This window comes from Chionomys nivalis, chromosome 14, assembly GCF_950005125.1.
Source record: "Chionomys nivalis chromosome 14, mChiNiv1.1, whole genome shotgun sequence".
NCBI classification, from domain to species: Eukaryota; Metazoa; Chordata; class Mammalia; order Rodentia; family Cricetidae; genus Chionomys; species Chionomys nivalis.
In genome coordinates, this window is record NC_080099.1 from 56,862,207 (window position 1) to 56,883,819 (window position 21,613).

Sequence of the window (21,613 nt, forward strand, 5' to 3'; positions counted from 1 at the left end):
GTAAGAGAGACTCTTGTCTCAAAGTAACAGTGCAGTGTTAAGAGATCAGGACACCTAGTGCTCTGGCCTCCATGTGCACATGGGTGTGCATGCTCATGCACGTGTGTATGTGTGAGTTAGAATGTGTAGTAGTTGCAGTTTGAATGGGAAATGTCCCCTGTGCACTCATGCTTGAACATATGGTCCCCAACTGGTGGTACTTTGGTAGGAGGTACAACCCTGCTGGAGAAATGAACCCTACTTCCTGTTTGCTTACTGCTTCCCCAATGCAGATGCAGTGTGACCACCCAGCCCCCAGCTTCTGTCATGACACCCCCGCCTCCTTCCATGTCCCCCATTCCAGTCCCCATGATAGACGCCATCCCTCTGGAGCTAAGCCAAAATAAGTCCTTCCTCCCTCCATTAGGCTTTTTTTAAAAGGTTATTTATTTTGCACCTTTAATCCCAGCACTTGGGAGGCAGAGGCAGGTAGATCTCTGTGAGCTCAAGGCCAGCCTGGTCTACAGAGGGAGTTCCAGGACAGTCAGGACTAAACCTGTCTTAAAAAAAAAAAAAAAAAAAAAAAAAAAAAAAAAAAAGGTTGTTTATTTTATCACAGCAGCAGAAAAGACGTTCCTTTATGCTATAATCTAGATTAAAATATGCCAGCCAATTAATTCATTTGCATATTACTCATTTCTGAACTCTTGATTTCAAAGGATATTTTTTAAAAAAAATATTTATTACATATACAGTGTTCTTCCTGAATATTTGCTTGCAGGCCGGAAGAGGGTACCAAATCTCATTATGGATGGTTGTTAGCTACCACCATGTGGTTGCTGGGAATTGAACTCAGGACCTCTGGAAGAGCAGCCGTGCTCTTAATCTCTCAGTCATCTCTCCAGCCCCCTTCAAAGGACATTTTATTTTATTTGTTTATTTTATTTTTTTTTTTTGGATTTTTCGAGACAGGGTTTCTCCGTAGCTTTTTGGTTCCTGTCCTGGAACTAGCTCTTGTAGACCAGGCTGGCCTCGAACTCACAGAGATCCGCCTGCCTCTGCCTCCAGAGTGCTGGGATTAAAGGCGTGCGCCACCACCGCCCGGCCCTCAAAGGACATTTTAAAGAATAATGCTCTATAGTTTGATCCCAGTTCTAACTTTGGAGGGTGTACCTGTGCATGTGGTTACACGTGCATGTGCATATATATGTGGGGACCAAGAGGTCCACCAAGGTGGCCTCCACAATCTCTCTCCACCTTGTTTTTGAAACAGGTTCTCTGAGTCTGAGACTCCTGGATTCAGCTAGGGGTCTGCTGGACTCCAGGCATCTGCTTCTGTGCCCTGTTAGCACTAGGATTACAGGTGAGGATCGCCATGTCCGGCTTCTCACGTGGTTGCTGAACTTCCCAACTCGGGTCCTCATGTACTTTACCTACTGAGCCATGCCCAGCCCAGCTGTCCCTAAATTTAAAATAAACAAACAAAAAGGAACAGTGCCTAAAGATGGAGGAGTGTTCAAAGTATTATCAGCTACATTCTACATAGAACCAGAAACAAGTGAGTAATAGCCCACCTCCTACTTAGGGCCTGTGGGAGACTTTGGAACCATCATTTCTTTTCCCTAATGCAAAGGGTTATGTGTAACAGCGCCTGCCAGGATGAGAAAATCATCCTCCTTGGGGCTAAGTGACCTCTCTGATCCAGCAAGCCATACTTGTGCTGCGCTGCTCCCACTGCAGCTGAGCTATGCTGCTCCCACTGCAGCCGTGCTGCTCCTACTGCAGCCGTGCTGCTCCTACTGCAGCTGTGCTGTGCTGTTCTTACTGCAGCCGTGCTGCTCCTACTGTAGCCGTGCTGCTCCTACTGCAGCCGTGCTGTGCTGCTCCTACTGCAGCCGTGCTGCTCCTACTGTAGCCGTGCTGTGCTGCTCCTACTGCAGCCGTGCTGCTCCTACTGCAGTTGAGCTATGCTGCTCCCACTGCAGCTGCGCTGCTCCTACTGCAGCTGTGCTATGCTGCTCCTACTGCAGCCATGCTGCTCCTACTGCAGCCGTGCTGTGCTGCTCCTACTGCAGCCGTGCTGCTCCTACTGCAGCCGTGCTGCTCCTACTGCAGCCGTGCTGCTCCTACTGCAGCTGTGCTGTGCTGCTCCTACTGCAGCTGTGCTGTGCTGCTCCTACTGCAGCTGCGCTGCTCCTACTGCAGTTGAGCTATGCTGCTCCTACTGCAGCCATGCTGCTCCTACTGCAGCTGTGCTGTGCTGCTCCCACTGCAGCCGTGCTGCTCCTACTGCAGCCGTGCTGCTCCCACTGTAGCCGTGTGGTGCTGCTCCCACTGCAGCTGCACTGCTCCCACTGCAGCCGTGCTGCTCCTACTGCAGCTGTGCTGTGCTGCTCCCACTGCAGCCGTGCAAGGTGGGGAGGGTCTTATATTAACTGGAAAAGTCCCTCAAGGAGTTTGGGGAATACAGAAGCTTGTCCCTTGTCTATTATAAGACTGGAGATGGGAGCATGCTAGTTTGGTCAAAGGAAACAATAGGACCCTTTTGCAGTTCCCATTCCAGTCTGAACGTGTGTGTGTGTGTAATACTGAAGCAATTAGTTCCTGTGATTCTGTGTAAAACAAAGGAAAACCCAGGAACTGAGGAACTGTAGAACAGGCCAAAGTCAATGTCCAGTTGACTGAATAATCTACCAGTCACTAGACCACTGAAGGAAATGACTCCCTCCGATACAATTTAATAGTATGGTTTCCTCCTCTGTTGTGACCCCACATTGGGGTGATATCTGTCAGGGCCCACATTGGGGCAACATCTGTTGGGGTCCAGCCTTTATGGGGTTTGCACATTCCATGGTAGGGGTATATGGATCAGAAATATTAGGTAGGAGAAACAGATACTAAAGAAAAAGGAATGGAGACACAGAGCAGAACCAGGAGGGTAATCCAGTGAATGCTGAATTTGCTCACGTTCTTTCATGTTTATATATCCCAATCCAAAAGGAGGGGAAGGAGGCAAAAGACTGCTTTAATGTATCACAAAGAACAAACAACACTTACCTGTTTCAATACCTGACACATCAAGCAACCATATCCTGAGTTAAGTATTCTGTTGCTTAGGCAAGACATGCAACAACAACCACACCTTAGACCATCCTGTAGATGGCTACTCCCTGGGTCAAATCTCCTGTCATATCCATGAAGAAGCAGATGTAGGCTTGAATTCTCTGATCTTTGATCAACGTGGAATAGACCTACTTCTGTGGCCCTGCACATATACCTCTATTTTTAATTAATTTAATAAAGCCTGTGCTTCTGCTACAGGACAGATGACTGTGCATGGCTTAGGCCATTTTCCACTTTCCAGACTTACCTGTTATCGGTAAATACTTTCCATCATGTACGTTCTGACTTGGGTTTCCTGGAGGAAAAAAGATCTTACCCATCATTGACTATCTGCCCCTGTTAGTAAAGGGTTAAGGGAGGGTGTGCAGCTAGGTTCTGTGTACCTGAGCCAACTTTCCATCCAGAGAGTTCACAGACAACTAGATAATCATATGCAAGCAGATAACGCTTTGCAATATACATGCTCCTGTGACCACAATATCTCCTAATAAAGGAGTGAAAGATGACCATGATGGGGTGGCCTTTTTAAATTGGTCCAGGATGTCTTTAACAGTTTTTTGCTGAATCAAAATTCAAATTTGTCTTATTAAACATCAAATCTAAGGACTCATTAGCATCATGTCAAATTTTTCTCAGACAAGCTCTAACCTTTTTCTAATCAGTAACATCTTCATAGTGAACTAAAGTAGGTACAATCATTAACAGGTCAATACCATAATTCTAGTATGGAAATTAACAATAAACACACAATTTGTCAAATCACATTTCTCTTAAATTATTTGAAACAACAACAACAAAAAAAGACGTTCCTGTGATGGGTGAGCTATGAATCTTTTTCCTCTCCTATAGTTCAATTGCATTGCTGCTTCTAACTTTCAAAGATAAGTTCGAACTGTCCCAGTCTCTGAGTAGCAGCAAAAACTTCTGTGTCATTCCTCTTCATTCTTTGCCTGAATAATAGTGCTCCACTGTCTTTGCAAGTCTTTTTCCCACAGAGGGGAAATCTCTAGGGCACCTATTTTCCAGGCTTTCCATTTCAGCAGCAGACAAATAGTGTACTTGCAAAAATGAGTTCTGTGCCCCCAAATATAGTATCGATAAACTGCCATTCAGTCAGCATTCTTGGGCTAGTTCCAAAGTAAATAAAACTTACTAAGATCTGGAAGTTTGAAGCTGGGAATCACCAACCATCACCACGATCTTCCTTCCTTTCTCAGACTTCAGCATGATGACATAAAAGAATCAGGAACAGAGGTTCATCAGTCTCACTCCAACTCTTTTGTGGGGACACCAGAGTGTATGATGTCATCAGGGCTGGCATCCTTCTTTACACACCAGACCAGACATTCCAGAATCCATTGAGCCTCATTCCCCTCCTGTGAAAAAAACACAGACATGCCCTCAACCACATATTAAAACAGGGTCGGGTCCTTTCCTTAATCCAATGCAAGGGTCTTTCCATTTTGCTTTAGCAAAGGTTGCTCTGGTGCCATCATGCCAGAATCTATCCATGGCTCATGGGTATCCACGTTCAAGAAATTCAGAGTAAAAAGGTCATGATTTAAGGCATTATGTGGCAATGGAGAATATAATTCCCTCATTTTTTTTATCTTTTGAAGTTGTGTTTTCAAGGAGCCATGGGCATGCTCCCCAATTCCTTGTCCTTGAGGACTATAAGGAATGCCTATTTCATCATGATCAATATTTCATTGAGAACTAAATTGTTGAAATGTTTCACTAACATATCTGGACCCATTTTCTGTATTTATAATTCTAGGAATTTCCATATATGAAAAACATTTTAAGCAATGAGTTATCACATCTTTGTTTGGGTGGAAACATCACCCCAGCCACTGGCATGCATATACCCAAAGAGTCTGTAATGTTCTGGAAAGTTCCATCCCAAGCTCCCGCCCCGGGAGTTGCCTCAGTCTAGACTCCAACCCCAAGAAAGCACGCCAAATGATGACCCCTCCCCAGAGAGGCTCAAGACCATTCCCACGGAGTATTTAAACTGCCCCTCAAAGAACAAACACGTGGTTTTCCAGTCTTCCTTCCCCATCTTCTCTCTGGGGAGCTGGAAAGTCATCCAGGAGCATTGGTATCCATTAAACCTGGGCTTTTTCTAATTTGTTTGATTTGGTCTGATTTGGATTATTGCATCGGTAGAGATTTTTATCGAGGTTCAGAAAGTTTTCAACATTTAGTGACTTCTTCAGTCTGTGCAGACATTAAGAAACATGAATATGTATCGACTGTCACATGCACACATCTTAATTTGCCAAATTCTGCAGTATGAGTAACATCCATTTTCTGTAAATGATTAGGAAGCAGGCCTCGAAGACTTACTCCCAGATGAGGTACAGGTAAATATTGTGGGAATATATGATATTGCTTAACAATCTGATGAGCAATTTCTCTTAATCCAAATTGTTTTCTTAAACTTTTACTATTTTAATGATGTGATCACCGAGCAAGCGTGTAGTGGGAGCTGCAGGCTGGCGTTCCTGCCACCCAGCTCCCAGCCGCCTGGCTAGCTCATGCCCCAAAATAACAACACACAAACTGTATTCTTTTAAACATTATATCTAGCCTCTTCTTGGCTAATTCTCACATATTAATTAGGCCATTTCTAATATTCTGTATAGCACCCCAAGGTGCGCTTACCAGGAAGATTCTAGCCTACGTCCATCCTGGGTTGGAGCTTCATCGCGTCTGCCCCAGAGAGCAGAGCTAAGGCATATGAGCTCCTCTTACTCCCAGCATTTTGTTCTGTTTACTCCACCCACCTAAAGGCTGGCCAATCAAATGGGCCAAGATAGTTTCTTTATTAGCCAATGACCTTCCTCCATCATTTCCCCTTTTTCTATTTAAACAAAAAAAAGGAAGGCTTTAACTTTAACAGCAAAATTACATATAACAAAACAGTTATCAAGCAAGAATTACAGTTACAATATTTACATCTATTTTATCTTTTATTATAACAAAGGAAAACAACTATAACTATCTATCTATTCTTCAACTCCATCAAAGACTCCAGAAGGGCCGGGTAGTGGTGGCGCACACCTTTAATCCCAGCACTCGGGAGGCAGAGGCAGGCGGTTCTCTGTGAGATCAAGCGCAACTTGAGATGAGGTGATCAATTGAGTAAGTTTATCAGCTAAAGCATTACCTTCAGCCGATGGACCAGGGAGATTTGAATGTGCTCTAATATAACCCACAAAGCATGGCAATTTTCTTGGATGAATGCCATCTTGAATTTGCAGAAACAGCATTTTTACTCGATTATTACCAGTCCTAATACATGGAACTGTTTCTACCTGAAGAGCTTTAAAAATGTAGTGACTGTCAATATTGCCCAAGTATCATTATTTTGAAATAACCAATCAATCTATTCCTTAGTATAAGGAACATTAATCACATTAGGTTTCCCTACCAAAATATCACCTAGGATCCATCTGACTTCTCTATACTGAACAAGCTACTGTTTCAAAGTAAGAATTTAATTAATACCTTGACTGGCAAAACATGAAGGTATGGCCATAAAAGAGGACCGTTTTGCCATAATACTGCTGTGGGAGTAAGTTTTGTAGGTAATATACATGCTTGCTAAGGTTGATCATAAGTAATATAGTGTACCCACTGTTTCTGTATTGTGCATTCCACCTGCTCCAGTACCTGTCCAGCAGTATCTGTAAGGTGTCTGTGGAATTTGGGTCACTGCTCCTCTTAAGAATTTCACTTAATGGCTCAAGATCTCCCATACGAAATCATTAAAAAAAAAAAAGATCTCCGTCACTGAATAGCTCCTAACAATCTCTGAAAATCATTCAGAGTCTGTAAGCTATCCTTCCTAATTTCCAATTTCTGATGTTTAATTTCTTTAGGATATAACATATGACCTAAATACTAGAAAGGGAGTACCTTTATCTAGGTCGATAGCTAACCCTGCACGGGTAAGACTCTGTTGAATTTGTCCATATGTCTCAAACAAAACTCCTTTTTTATTTATTGATTTTTATTGAGCTCTACATTTTTCTCTGCTCCCCTCCCTGCCTCTCCCCTCCCCTTCAACCCTCTCCCATCATCCCCATGCTCCCAATTTACTCAGGAGATCTTGTATTTTTCTACTTCCCATGTAGATTAGATCCATGTATGTCCCTCTTACGGTACTCATTGTTGTCTAGGTTCTCTGGGATTGTGATTTGTAGGCTGGTTTTCTTTGCTTTATGTTTAAAAACCACTTATGAGTGAATACATATGATAATCGTCTTTCTGGATCTGGGTTACCTCACTCAAAATGATGTTTTCTAGCTCCATCCATTTGCCTGCTAATTTCAAGATGTCGTTATTTTTCTCTGCTGTATAATACTCCATTGTGTAAATGTACCACATTTTCCTTATCCATTCTTCAGTCAAGGGGCATTTAGGTTGTTTCTGGGTTCTGGCTATGACAAACTATGCTGCTATGAACATAGTTGATCACATGTCCTTGTGGCACGGTTGAGCATCCTTTAGATATATACCCAAAAGTGGTATTGCTGGGTCTTGAGGAAGGTTGTTTCCTAATTTTCTGAGAAATCGCCATACTGACATCTAAAGGGGCTGTACCAGCTTGGATTCCCATCAGCAATGCAGTAGTGTTCCCTTTACCCCACAACCTCTCCAGCATAAGTTGTCATCAGTGTTTTTGATCTTGGCCGTTCTTACAGGTGTAAGATGGAGTCTCAGAGTTGTTTTGATTTGCATTTCTCTGATGGCTAAGGATGTTGAGCATTTCCTTAAGTGTCTTTCAGCCATTTTAGATTCCTCTGTTGAAAACTCCTTTAGTTTTATGAGCAAGCAAGATATCCATATAATTGACAATATAAACTTGTGGAAATTGATCTCTAACATTTTGTATAACCTGAGCCACAAATTTCTGGCACAATGTAGCACTGTTTGCCATACCCTGAGACAAGATGCTGCAATGATATCTTCTCACTGGCTCTTTGAAATTAACCGATGGAATACTAAATACAAATCTTTGACAATATCGTAGTGCCAAAGGACTGGTATAAAAACAATCCTTTAAATCTAAAATAATCTTATAGGTGTCTTTTGGTATAGCTGTAGGAGAAGGCAACCCAGGCTGTAAAGCTCCCATTGGTTGCATGATCTCATTAACTTCTTTTAAATATTGTATCAACCTCCATTTTCCTGATTTCTTTTTAATCACAAAATTAGAGAATTCCAGGGGGAATTGGAGGGCATAATGTGACCATTATCCAGCTGTTCCTACAATAACTGCTGGTCAGCTTATAATTTTCCTTCTGTTAGAGGCTGCTGATTTACTCATACAGGCTCTTCGCTTTTCCAAATAATTAGGTCTGCATGAAGTGCAGGCTTTTAAGTGACCTCTTCTAAAAATGCCCTAATCCTGCCCTGGGAAGCCTTTTACTAGGTATCATAGGATCAACCCTTCCCTTATTCTCCTTGCCCAGCCCTTGATTGGACAACAACCCTTGCTTGGAAGATTTGATTTCCTTTGGCTCGTGTTTTCCAGAGTGTTCCATCTGTGAGTGCTTGCTCAGTGAAATAGATAGCATCCTGGCAGCAGGAGAGTGAGGCAGAGGGCAGCTGTGCACCTCAGGGCTGACTGGGAATCAGAAAGAAAGAGAGGAATGCTGGCTTTAGCTGTTTGCTCCTTCTGCTGTGTCATGCCCATGGGGATGGCACAGCTTGCATTCAGGGTAAGTCTCACTCCATAATTCATCAGGAAATGCCCTCACAGACACATAGACAACCTCCTAGGAATTCCACACCTGTCTGTTACCCAGGCTGACACACACACACAAATTATCAGATGTACACTATCTGACAAGAGGCAGTTGGAAGCTGAAATTTAAAATAAAGTTTGAGGGGCTGGAGCGATGGCTCAGAGGTTAAGAACATTGCCTGCTCTTCCAAAGGTTCTGAGTTCAATTCCCAGCAACCACATGGTGACTCACAACCATCTGTAATGAGAACTGGTGCCCTCTTCTGGTGTATAGGCACACACTGTATACATAATAAATAAATATATATTAAAATAAAATAAAGTTTGACTTGCAACAGATCCTACCAAAATGTCATTCCCGAGAATAACCCCAACAAAATATGTATAAGACAGTCATACTGAAAATTAAAAACTAAATTTTATGCTTTCAAGCAAAATTAAATATATGTTATTCATTGACTGGAAAACTCTATAAACATATCCTTTTTAATCAAAATCCTAGCAAGAATTTCTTAGCTAGAGACTTAGCAAGGGTGTGGATCAACTGAACTTCTCAGCCGGCGTCTGGGAATGCCCATGGTTTAGCTGGGATGAAAAGCAATTTGGCACATTCTAGCAACAAACAGTTACTGATATGATAACCCAGCAATTCCTCTCCTGTGTATTTACCTGGAGTAATTAAAATTTACATTTATACAAAGGCTGTTCTGCTCATAACCACCATAAACTGGAAAGAACCTGTATGTCAACTGTTTTGAGTAAACCGTACTGTGTTCATGTAGCACAGTGCAATGCTCTGTGAAAAAATAAGTTGGACATAAACTCACATAGATGCATATATACACAAAATGATTTTAAAATATTTTTTTAAAAAAAGGATTTGGCTGGGCAGGAAGGAAAGGCAGACCTTTGAGTTTGAAGCCAGCTTGTTTCTACAGGACAGCCAGGCTACATAGAGAAACCCTGTTTCAAAAATTAAAAACAAAACAAAAATTTTAAAGGATGTGGTACCAAGGCGCGATGGTTCACAGTCAGGAGGAGGAGGCAAGCAGATGTCCGTGAGTCTGAGGCCAGCCTGGATTAAATAGTGAAACCCTGTCTCAGAAAACAAAACAAAATGATGGGGCATATTTGTCTCTTTTGACTTAATTATATTATTTATAACAGTAATTTATGCATGGATCTAAGTGTGGTCCTATAGAGATTTTGAAGAGATGTTTTAATTAAACTTTAAATTTTATAAATTTACAAGATGACTAATTAAAAAATGATGCATATAGTTCAATTATTAGCCTTTTTTTTAAGTGATAACTAATTTGGATTTTGTAACCCCTTCCCTCACCCATGCTGGGATTCTGGCTGCCTTAATCTTGTAGGGGTCTTGTGGATATAGTAACAGCCTCCTCTATGATCTCATGTGTGTAACAGCTTTGTCAATCAGTAAACAGTGTTTTGATTCAGTCATCCACTACCTCTGGCTCTTAGTTGTCTGCCCTCTCTTACTTCAGTGACTTCAGTGGCTTTTGGAAGAAAAAAAAAGGTCACATGAAATTGAGAGGGAATAATGGAGCAGGTGAGGACGTGTGTGTGTGTAGGAGAATGAAAGGTAAATCTGAAAATTTTAAAATTATTGAATAAAAATTTTTAAAAATGAACCTGGGTGGTGGTGGTGCACACCTTTAATCCCAGCACTTGGGAGGCAGAGACAGGTAGATCTCTGTGAGTTCGAGGCCAGCCTGGTCTACAAAGGGAGTTCCAGGACAGGCTCCAAAGCTACAGAGAAACCCTGCCTCAAAAAACCTGAGAGAGAGAGAGAGAGAGAGAGAGAGAGAGAGAGAGAGAGAGAGAGAGAGGACATAAATTTAATTACTGAAAAGAAGAAGAATTAACTTGGGGTTGAGGCTCCAGCGCTGTGGTGGAGTGCTTGCCTAGCATGCACAGGCCCAGGATTCAACTCCCTGTACCCCCTCACACACACAATATAACTGGTTTCATTTAACATAGCTATGCAAGAGCTGTGTGAAAAGAATTTCAGTGCTGCTGTAGACATAAATATTTGCATGAATATAAAGGTATTCCCTCTGTAGATAGAAGAAAGAGACAGAAGACATGATCTGGGAGCTAGTGGGGAAAGGATAAGTCTTCACTGGATAGAATGCTTTGTATCACAGGATTTCAGTCTTTCTCATAAGACTTTAAAGGGGAAAAAATAAATACAATTCAACATGAGCCAGGTGGCTAACTTTCATATTGACTAAAGATGCTACCCAGTCTGCTGGGGGGGAAAACCATCACCAGTTTTCCTGAGCTGTGAGCCATGCAAGTTATGATGTTAAATTACCAGGCAAGATGTGTTCACTAGTTCAACAGTGGCACAGCTGTTATGGGGGTAGCCAGCTCTGCTTTCCGTGTTTGAGGCCCGAGGCAAAGGATGGAATTCACACCTGATACTGTAAACGGAAGGTTTTGCTTAAATGGCCTTCTTAATGTTTATGCCCACAGCTTAGTCCTGCTTGACCTTCAGAGGAACTTCTTCTCTTTGCAATGAATGGTGGCTAATGTAGAGGCTCACACTTGGCCAGCCGAAGTGCTGAGAATAAGTGAGTGTTGTGTGTTCAACCCCAAGCGATACATCTATAACACGCCCCGCAAGGGCCAGGGAAGGTCGTGAAGAAGGGTGGAGACTTGAGTGAAGGGCGAGGAGGATGCTCTGAAATGTCATATCTGGACATGGCGTGGCTGCTGTGCTCATGAACTCACAGCGGTGGCCATAGGAAGACTGTCAATTACTTTTCTTTTTTTTATTTATTTATTTATTTTTGGTTTTTCAAGACAGGGTTTCTCTGTAGCTTTGGAGCCTGTCCTGGAACTCCCTTTGTAGACCAGACTGGCCTTGAACTCACAGAGATCCCCCTGCCTCTGCCTCCCGAGTGCTGGGATTAAAGCCACCGCCCCACTGCTTTAATATTTATTTATTTATTATGTATACAATATTCTTTCTGCATGTATGCCTGAAGGTCAGAAGAGGGCACCAGACCTCATTACAGATGGTTGTGAGCCACCATGTAGTTGCTGGGAATTGAACTCAGGACCTTTGGAAAAGCAGGCAATGCTCTTAACCGCTGAGCCATCTCTCCAGCCCCTATCAATTACTTTTCTATCGCTGCCATAAGACACCATAGCCAAGACACAATTGCTCCTGGCAGCACCAATCTAGTCCCAAGAGAATACTGAGCACTGAAGACACTTCACTTGGAGCTTGTTTACTTCTTGGAAAAACTGACCTTTGGGCAAGGAACTGCCCAGGCATCAACCACTGACAAAATGCATAATGTCCAGACAGGACAAGCAGGATACAAGAAAAAAGACTGTCAATCTTGCCAAGACAGGGTAAGACAGTTTTGAAAATTTTCCTGTTTCTGAAAATGGTCAGTTACTCTAGGCCTTAGCCAAAGTTGGTTGCTCCAATGTTGCAAATGAGACTTTTTGGTGACTTCCCAGGTAGTCAGTTGTCTCTGGCATTTGTTGCACATTTTGGAAGTTGCTTCATTGCACTTCCTGTTTACTCAAGTAATATTTACCTTCTCAGGTCTTTGATGGGGTTGAAGACAAGATAGTTGTAGTTAAATTCCTCTCATGACTTAGATAAGCTATTTCTAATATAAGACTTAAACTCCTTAGGCTAGGATAATTATTATAACATTTATCATATGTTTCTTGCTTGATATTGTTTATGCTGGTTGTAATTCTAATTTCTATATTTGATATATGTTCTTATTGTATATAATTTTGTATTAGACTTAGAACTCTTACTTAAACAAAAGGGGGAGGTGCTGTAGGAACTCCTTTAATTACCAGCCCACTTGGGTGTGGCCTCTTATACTATAAATGCCCATGTAAAGCACACCCTTGCTCTCTTTCCTCCAGCTGCTGGATTCGGTTCCTCTTCCCTGTTTGTGCAGAGGACTGTGATCTGTGAGCTATCCCTAAATAAATAACCCTTTATTATACTCAATTCTAAGATAGTGTGAGTTTTCTTTTTAGCATCCATTTTCATTCTGGGGATGGCAAGAGCCCTTCGGAACCTCAAAGCCCACCCCCAATGACATACTTCCTCAAACAAGGCCACACCTACTACACACAATAACTACCCAAAGTTATGGGTAGCTATTGGCTTCTGGGGAAAAGGGAGCCATGCTCTTCAGTGGAATCCCCCATACTCATGCTCATGGGAGCAACCCTAATTACACTTGATGTCACACACACACACACATACACACACACACACACACACACAAAGATAAAACAAGTCCCTAGGAGAAAGGATTTGTTAGGGCAATTGGGGTTCAGTGGAAGGTTAAGATATACATATACATATATATATGAAATTTTAAATGATTTTTTGGCGAGAACAGAAAATATCTTGCAGGAGTCTGCACTCTCCTTATACCTTGTGGATACTAATATTCAGGTTGTCACACTTGGCAGTAGCAACTTTACACTGACCCTCATTTATTTTCTTAACAAAAACAAATGAAAGAGGCAAATTGGATGTAGGATAGGATCATGAAGTGAAAAAGGAACATATGTGACATATATGTATGTATACACAAATAATTTATGAAAGTCTACTGCAGTCCTCTATGTAATTCCTCAGCTCTCCAAACAGCCAACAATGTTGACCTTACTGTTCTATATTGCACTTGAATGAAGCTTTCTGAGTCGAGTCACTTTCACGAAATTCCCAGAGTTTATTAAAGCCACAAATGGGGCTCAAATTCCTGCCTACCGATCTCCCAGGCTGAAAACTTTGGGAATTTAGATCAGGCATCTTTATCTTAAGTGAGACTTCCTACTTCGAAGCCTGATTACCTTCAACTTTATTTCTTTTGAGGGGTGAGATCCCCTACTGGAGTCGAGTGTACATCCTGAGCTGTGAGGGTCCAGCTGATCAGAGGTTTTGTTTTCTTTTCAGTTCCCAGGAAGCTGTGTAGTTCTGGCATGGTGTGGTTACAAGGTGTACCTGTCAAACAGGCTGGACTTGCTGGATTGCACCATAAAATGCCAGGTTTTGAGCAGAGAGGAGCCTGCCTAGTATCCCAGGACTTAACTGAGTGCACAACCTGACCATATTAGATCATTTAGGAACACTGTCATAAGAATGGACTACCATTGCAATGAATTTGCAAAATGAATCCTTCTTGAGCTCCTACTAGGACCAGAAGCCTTGTATGTTGGTGGTGTTTTGTTTTGTTTTGTAGAAACATTTAATAACAGTTTAGAAAAGTGTGCCAATAACCCAGCAACCCACGGGTTTTTAATGATGAAGAATGTTGTTTGTGCCAAATCAGAATCTGAAAACAGTTAAATGATGACAGTGTCACAAATAAACAAGAGCACTCTCTTCCCTGGTGGGGATGTTGTTCCAATATGTTACCCAGGGTAGCCTTGAGCTATGGAGTCCAGGCTGGCCTCAAACTTGCAACAACCTTCCTGCTTCGGCCTTCCAAGTGCTAGGATTATAGGCATCTCTTTGGACTTACTGTTGTGTTAATTAGCGAAACAGACCCAAATCTCTGCCCTCATGAAGCTTTAATTTAACGTAATAGCAGGTAGACAAGAGAAAAGATAAATGGGTAAGTTATACAACATGCTAGATAGTGGTACTTTATTTTTAAAAATTGTTAAAGAAAGGCTGGAGAGATGACTCTCTCCAGGGGTACAGTGGTCAAGAACACTTGCTGCTCTTGCAGAGGACCCAAGTTTGATTCCCAGTACCTCCGCTGGGCAGCTCACAACTGCCTGTTACTCCATCCCAGGGCATCTAGCACCCTCTTCAAGCCCCCCAAGACTCCCAGATGCATATGCACACACACACACACACACAACAATTAGAATAATGCTAAGAAATCAGGTATTTCTCCTGAAAAGGCCCAGACAGGGCGCTGATAATTGTAATAGTGGAGTCTCAGACCTCATCTTACCATCTCCCAACAGAACTCAACAGCTGACTATTTCTGTCTTCCAAAGCATTTCCCCAGGTTCCAAGATTTCATACTGCTGTTTCCCCTGATGCTGGTGGTTATTATTTTGAATATTTGTAGTTTATCTCTTCTCCCTTTCCTAACCTCTGAACATTTGGGGCATTAGCCTAAATTCATCTGTGGACCTCCATCTATCTGCACGTCCTTCTTGGTGACCTCATCCAGTCTCAATTGTAGAGCCAAATGTCTATACCTGTGAACCCCAAATTACAGCTGTAGCGCAGACTGCTCTGAATTTGCCTACCCAACATTGCCACTTACTGCTTCAAATTTTATTTGAATTCCTGTTGGATTTTTCCCCTCAAATTGTGGCTTCCTATTGTCTTCTCTGTCTCGGCTAATGGTAACTCCAGTCTTCTGGTTTTAGCTCAGCTGAAAACCTTAACATCTTTGACCTGTCTCTCATCTCCATCCCTGTCTGTCAGCCTGGTCTGTTCTACCTTCCCAACTCACCCAGAGCCTGCCTGCTCCTCTCTTCTTATGCTAGCAGTAATTGGTCTCTGGAGATCTGGCGCCCCACCTCTTCTGGGTTCTTTGTGTCAGAGCAGACAAGAGTGCTTTTGTTTTTTAATTAAAATGCCAGACCGTGCTGTTCTCCTGTTCAAATGCCTTCCAACAACTTGCTATGTCTCTCAGAGTAAAAGCCAAAGCCCTTGCAGGCCCCCCGTGAACTGTTTTCTTCCTCATGTTCTTTTCCTCTCTGGTCACCGTGCTAGGCCCCAAGCCTTTCTTGTGCTTGCACATCCTTTATTAAGTATGAGGCTCCTGCTTTCCTCCTTCACATTTTGAAATGTCATCTCAGCAAGGCTTTTCCTCCTAAATCAGTTGGAAAATTTCAGAACCCAAACACCCATTTCCTGCCTCAATTTGCCTTAAACCACTAGGCATAAACTGATGCCGTGTTTTACACTTGACACTAAACGGCTCGTTCTTCACTTCCACGTAAGGTCTGAGAAATTTTTGTCTTCTTTAACCACTGTTATACTCCCAGTGCCTGGCCCATATTAATTGTTGAGAAGGCCCTTGTTCTCTGACAAGGACTGCCAGGTACAAACACATCCCTGCAGCTAAGTGGGTTTTGACTTTCTTCAGTGAGAAAGCATGTACAGCAGGGGGCGCCATAGAGAAGCGACTATAAAGGGCACGCATGGTGCATGGATACTCTGTAGACAGGATTCCTGTGGGGCATTCTAGGACGCCGGCCTTTGTTATTTACATACTGACCCATCCTGCATGTGTTTTTACTTAGGTGAGACCTAATCAAATTACCATCTTAGAAATATTTATTTACGGGCTGAAGGGATGGCTCAGCAATCAAGGTATTTGTTGCTGTTGCAGAGGATCCCATTCAGTTTCCCAGCATTCACATGGTGGCTCACAGCTGTCTTGAGCTCCAGTTCCAGGGGGCCTGATGCCTTCTTCTGGCCTCCAGGGGCGCTGTACTAATGTAAAACCCATATATTCAGGCAAAACACTCATATGCATAAAGTAAATAATTTATGTATGTGTTTTGCCTGCATGTACATCGGTATATCACGTGTGTGCCTGGTGCCGGGAATTGAGCAACAAGTGTTCTTTGCAGCTGAGCCATCTCTGAAGGCCTTATAATTCGTTTTTGTATCACTTTTTGAAGATCACGTCAGGTCTTACCTGATGCAGATATTGTATGTTTTCATCAGAATACCTGGTCCCTCTGAGCACAAGGCCAGCCTCTCCTACAGCGGATATGGAGCCCTTACTCTTTCAACCCTGTGAGCAAACCCCTGTCAAGCTCCTTAAGAGAGGAGAAATTTCATTCTGACTCACAGTTGGGAGGGATGCAGTCCATTGTGGTGGAAAATGCCAGCCAGGGCACCACAGTCTGTGGGGGCCAAGCAGAAGGGATGCCAGGGGCCCAACAGCTTTCTCTTTTTTAGTCTAGCTTTTCCTTTGTAGTGACAAGTCATAGATTCTTTGAGACAGAATCTCCTGTAGCCCAGGCCATCCTTAAACTCACTCTGTAGCCAAGGATAGCCTTGGACCCCTAAACTTCCTGCCATGTCCCAAGCGCTGAGATTACAGGAATGTGCTGCCATACGTTTTTCTTCCTTCTTCCCTTCCTTTTTTTTCATTTTTCATTCATGTTAGGATTCCAGCCATTGAAATGGTGCTGTCTGTATTCAAGGCAAGTCTTCCCATCTCGGTTAAACACTTCAGGAACATCCAGAGGAGTGATCCTTCCCAGTCAACAGTGAAAATTAACCCTCACAGAAGGCGAGCTGACAGGGCCAGGGAAGTTCCATATCAGAAGTTGCTTTCAAGCTCTTTTTCACACATAGGTTTTGGTAAATGATTGTATGACTGGTTATAATGTGGTTTTCACATATCCACTGAGGTGTCATGCAGAAGTCAAGATGGGCTCGTTTTGTACGTGCTGGAGCAATGCATGAATAAGCAAGCTTCTCGCCTGCATCAGAACTGTAACAAAATGAACCCCCGTGGGGAGATGAATCTCAATGACTTGCTCATTCGAGAAAATGATGGCTGGGCTTCTGTAGAAATGACTAACACATTTCAGGAAGACTGGACTATAGGGCCTTAGCTTTCTGCGGAGTTCTGGAAAGATCTGCCAAAGCTTATCTGACCTTCCAAAAGCTTCCTGGGGAGGTCCCAGTAAGAATTAACCACTGGCTACAATAAAATGAAGCCATCCCAGTCCTTAAATATTATATGTTCTACTTGGCAGTGGTGGTGTATACCTAATCCCAGCACCCTGAATCTCTGGGTTCAAGGCCAGCCTGGTGTACAGAGCAAGTTCCAGTACAGCCAAGGCTACACAGAAACCTTGTCTTCAACAACAACAACAAAAATTAAACACTCATATCCCAGAGTGGTGGTGAGCCCTTTAATCCCAGTACTTGGGAAGCAAAGGTAGGTGGATTTCTGTGAGTTCAAAGTCAGCCTGATCTACAAATCAAGTCCAGGACAGCCAGGGATATTATATAGAGATACCCTGTCTTGGGGCAGGGAGAAAGGAAAAAGAAAAAAAAAAGAATTATATACTCATGAAGCAAAGGGGGATCTAGGAGCAATTCAGTGTAGTTCATCAGGGCAGCTTTGAAGGAGTCCTCACCGGAGGTGGTACCCTGTGGCATGCCAGCCAGAGCACCTCAGACTGTGGTGGCCATCTCACGATGTCACAAGGTCAAGAGCTGTACTTTGTGGTTCACATCAGCCACCATGCTGCTAATCCACAGTACCACTTCTGACTTTGTTTGCTTCTGTTGTGGTAACAAAACTCCTGAGGTTGGGTAATTTATATCTAAACAAGTAATTTATTGGCTCCAGACTCAAGATCATGGTGATGGTGTCCACTTAGCCTATTAAGGGCCTTATTGCTGCATTCTAACATGGGAGGGAGCGCCAAACGGCAAAACAAAACCGGCATGGAAGCTGAGTTTTGACTTTCTCTTCTCGGAAAGTAACCAACGGTGTCATAGGGGAACACACCCTCATGACCTCGCCTCCTAGTAATCATTTCCAAAGTCTGCACCTCTGAACACCATTAACATTTGGGTATGACATCTCCAGCTCGCATAGGAACACCGGGCATAGGGATCAGGAGTTCAAGGCCAGTCTCAGCTATATAGTGAGTTTAAACCCTGCCTGGACTGACTGCATGAGACCATGTTTCAAACAACTACAGTCAAGTTTGTACCAATGAGCTTTGGAAGGACACATTTAAACTGTAGCAGACACTGAAGGATATCTCAAAGTATCAACCCTGCCAGTGTTTGAGATATGATGTATCAGAGTCAGGCAGTCATAGACACACTGAAGAAGAGATGTGCTGTGCTCGCTCCGGCACAATGAGGAAAAATCTGACAGAAGGTGTTTGGGGGTTTTGTTGTTGCTGTTTGACAGCTTCTTTGGTTACTCTTAGACTCATTCTTAGGCAAGGATGACCTTGTGAAAACAGAGGCTTTCCTGTCCCGCCTGGCCAAGCAGCCGCTTTTAAAATAATCACTCAGAGGCATAATAGTAATTATAAATTGTTTGGCCTATTGCTCAGCCTTATTGCTAACTAGTTATTACATTTAAATTAACCCATTTCTATTAATCTATATATTGCCAAGTGGCCCATGACTTACCAGTTCTCTGACATCTTGTTCCTCCGGTGGCTGGCTGGTATCTCCCTTGTATCTCCCTGACTCTGACCTTTTTTGCCCTTGGATTTCCTGCCTGGCTCTATCTGCCTTGCTATAAGCCAAAGCAGCTTCTTTATTGATCAATGGTATTACAACATATTCACAGCAAACAAAAGGGTTGTCCCACAGCAATGTGAACTTCTGATTCAATTGCTTCCACCTCCTGAGTGCTGGGATTGCAGGTGTGTGCTTGTGTGGTCTAAAGAACAGAACCGAGAGAGCTTTGTCTATATATTCTACTAACCACAACCTGAGTTGTTGTTGTTGTTGTTTTTTATCTGCATGTATGTCTGAGAAGTTGTCAGAGCCCTGGAACTAGAGTTACAGGTAGTTGTGAGCTGCCATGTGGGTGTTAGGAATTGAACCTGGGTTCCCTAGAAGAACAGTCAGTGCTCTTAACTGCTGAGCCATCTCCTCCAGCCACCCACTCCCACCCAGAGCCAGACCTCAGTTCTTAATGAGATATACAAATTTACTGGTAAGGAAACCGTTTATTGTGGAGAAGCATTTTGAAATAAAGACATATGCAGCAATGGAAAGTGTGAGGCTTGCAGTTGTGTGGTCCAGGATGGGCTTAATGTGTAAAGGATTAGCAAGAAATTGATAATTACTTGATCTTTGGCATACTGAGATTAAGGGTCTATGCCACTACATCCAGCAGGTTCATTATGCTTTTAATTTTGTATATTCTTGGAGTTTTTCATAATAAAAATTCAACCTAGATTTTTCTTTTGCATTTCGGTAAATTATGGCTAACATAACATTTGCCATTTAGTCCTTTTGAATATGGAACTCTGGCAGTAACTACACTTCAGTGTGGCACAGCCGCCAGCACTGTTTACGGGGGAGCTCTTTTGTCATCCCAAACAGAACACTGCACCTGTTAATAGTAAGTCCTCCCTTCCCTCCCATGCTTTCTGTCTCTGTTACATGATACCCGGCTTATTTCCCTCCGAGTAATGTTTTCAAGGTTCACCCGTGCTGTAACATCAAACAGTTTTCTTTTGTGTGTATGTTCTTCATTTAGTTTATCTTCTCATGTGCTGGCCCCAACCAATAGGGCTTCTTTAATTACATTTCTTTTATTATTTAGTGTGGGTGTGCATGAATGGCACAGTTTGTTGGATAGTCAATCCTCTGCTTCCACCATGTAGAGCAGAGATTGAACTCAGGACCTCAGGCTTGGCATCAGGAGCCTTTCCCACTGATCCATCTCACCCACCCCGAATAAATATTTAAAAAGAAATTTTCTTGGGATGGAAGAGGTGGCTCAGTGGGTAAATTCCACTGTGAAAATGTAAGGATCTGAGTTCAGATCTCCAAACCTGTGTAAACTGAGACACAGTAGAGAACCTCTGTAATCACATCACTGCTGTGGTGAGAGAAGAGAGGAGACCGGAGAGTCTCTGGAAACTGGAGGGCAAGGTGAACTGGAATACGCCCAGCAAACGAGACCCATCTCACGGTGGAAGATGAGGAGCGGCACTTGAGGATGTCCCCTGAGCTCCACATGTATGCCACAGTTCCGGTGCATACACAGAGAAGCACACTTATACATAAACACACACACACACAACTATTCTAAAAAGGAAACTCTGAGTATGTGTGCTATATCAACATTCTTAGAATAATCGTGTTAGTCTTTACATGTTCTTCGTTCCTTTGTTTTGATAATGGTACTAATATAATAAATCAGGGAAAGCAATTTAGTGTGGCCAAGGTAGATATGAACTACCGCTGTACTTTTGAGTCACCTAGTTAGGTTCACCAGATCTCAGCCTTGGAACTTTTAAGGTCTAGAGATAAGAGAAGGGTCTTCATATATGTTGTTTGGATATTTTATGGATGGAAGAAGTGGAAAATGGATTTGGGAAATGGAACAATTTGTCACTGCTAGAGGCTCAGGGATGGCTTAAGGGGCTGTGGGCTGCAGAGCTGTGAGAATTAAGCTACCATGTTTTTAGGGACAACAGCATCAGATCTTCAGAAGCAGGGGCAGGTCACTGGGGAGAGAACTGGTCACTTTTGTGCACAAAGCTAGAAAGTAAAAGTTGGCGTAAGGATGTCCAGGTAAAGGAGCTGTAGCTATCCCTACTCACTTTGGGATGATGTTAGTGGCTTCCTTTTTGAGTTCAGGATAGTTGCAGAACAAACTTGCCTGCTGTTTATATCCCTTGAGGATACATTTTGTTAGGGTACTCCAGCCTAGGCGGGGCAACCAATGCTATCTTTGTACTCCCTCGGTCCAACCATCAGAAGGTTGTGTAGAAAATGTGTTTCTCAACTAAAGTCAGCGTGTCATGGTGCTTCTGTCGGAAGATGGACTGTCAGTCACCTGGTGTCACCCGGGGTGTGCCACAGCATTTGTGTGAACAGGGCATTTATTCAAAGCACCTCATTTCCAGTTCCTGTTTCCTGGGACTGACTTAGTAATACTGAAGATTCTGGAGACGTGAGGATGAAAGCACAACAGATTGCTTCCTTTCTTTTCTTTTTTTTTTTGGGGGGGGGGTGGTTTTTTG

General features: G+C 42.9%; 1 pseudogene; it reads right to left on the bottom strand.

Moving 5' to 3' along the window:
• Nucleotides 1–14,188: 14,188 nt before the first annotated feature.
• LOC130887116 (small nucleolar RNA SNORA24) lies at nt 14,189–14,279 on the bottom strand (annotated as a pseudogene).
• Between the last annotated feature and the right edge of the window lie 7,334 nt (nt 14,280–21,613).